We start from the raw sequence: 1,488 nt of genomic DNA on the forward strand, positions 1-1,488 counted from the left end.
TTACCAAAAGGATGGCCTCTTTTATAGTTATTGATTTGGAAGATTGTTTCCTCACTATACCATTACAAGAAAAGGATAGAGAAAAATTTGCCTTCACAGTGCCTACTTATAATAATTCTCAGCCTAATAGGAGATATCAATGGACTGTCCTCCCACAGGATATGCTCAATAGTCCTACATTGTGCCAATATTTTGTAAGTAAGCCATTGGAAATAATTCGTAAACAATTCCCCAAGTCCATAATTTATCATTACATGGATGACATCTTGTTATCTGATTCAAATAAAAATACTTTAGAAAGGGAAAAAAAGAAATGTAATGTTATATATTGTGTTCTTGTATAACAGAGAGAGAGACAGACAGACAGACACACACACACCACACACAAAAACACACACACACACAAAGAGAGAGAGAGAGAGAGAGAGAGAGAGAGAGAGAGAGAGAGAGAGACTTCTTGAATGGAATTTATATTTCAAAATCCAGGGGGGATGGAGAGATATCTCAGTGCTTAGGAGCACTGGTTGCTCTTCTAGAGAACCCAGGTTCACTTTCCAGCCCCCTCATGGCAGCTCACACCATCTATGATTCTGGGTCCAGTGGAACAACACGCTCACAAAGACATATATGCAGACAAAACAGCAATGAACATTAGTTAAAAAAATTAAAAATACAGGCAAACAATATAAGGTTATAGACTCAGTAATAAAAGGAAAGTAAATTAACTTGTGTATAACTGAACATGGACTATGAACACATTGGTAATATGATGGCCAATGAAAGGGCTCAGTCAGCAAATGCATTGATTTCCATCCTGACAGCCTGGCTTTAACATCAGAACCCATGTGAATGTGCAGGTGAGACCCACTGCACAAAATGGAACATATACAAATAAATCAATGAAAGCAACTAACCAAACATCAAGCAAATATGTGGATGAATAAATGAGCAAATATAGGAATAAACAGGTAGTTGTGTTGAATGATGAACAAATCACAAATAAAGGAGTGAATTATTAAATAGATACATGGAGGAATAGATGGACACATGAGGGGTGAATTCAAAGGCCATTGGGAAGAAATAAGGAATGAAAAGATTTATATATGAATGAACCAAGGAATCAATGACAGAGAGCCTGCTCAACTAGCTGTGATAAAGAATAAAACTCACAAACTGATTCATCCAAATAAATGAATTAAATATATGTCATTAAGTAAACTAGAAATGAAAGAATCAAGGATAAATAATCTATGGGTATAGAGAAGATGAACAGAGGATTACATGTGTGAGTGAACAGGTGTATAGATAAAAATGAATGGAAAAATGAATATATGTAAGTTTAGATAATGGTTGGAACAAGAACAGAATGGGTAAATAGATGAAGAGGTGGATGAACAAAAAGATGGGTGAATATCTGACAGATGCAAAGACAGAAAGAGAGAAGAAAGAAAGAAAGAAAGAAAGAAAGAAAGAAAGAAAGAAAGAAAG

At 35.1% G+C, this 1,488-nt stretch overlaps 1 protein-coding gene across 1 annotated transcript in view; it reads right to left on the reverse strand.

Moving 5' to 3' along the window:
• Positions 1-1,488, reverse strand: part of LOC101992947 (cytochrome P450 2B1-like) — a 23,282-nt gene that overhangs the window by 11,308 nt on the left and 10,486 nt on the right. The window lies entirely within an intron of this gene.

Source organism: Microtus ochrogaster, unplaced genomic scaffold (assembly GCF_000317375.1).
Source record: "Microtus ochrogaster isolate Prairie Vole_2 unplaced genomic scaffold, MicOch1.0 UNK74, whole genome shotgun sequence".
NCBI classification, from domain to species: Eukaryota; Metazoa; Chordata; class Mammalia; order Rodentia; family Cricetidae; genus Microtus; species Microtus ochrogaster.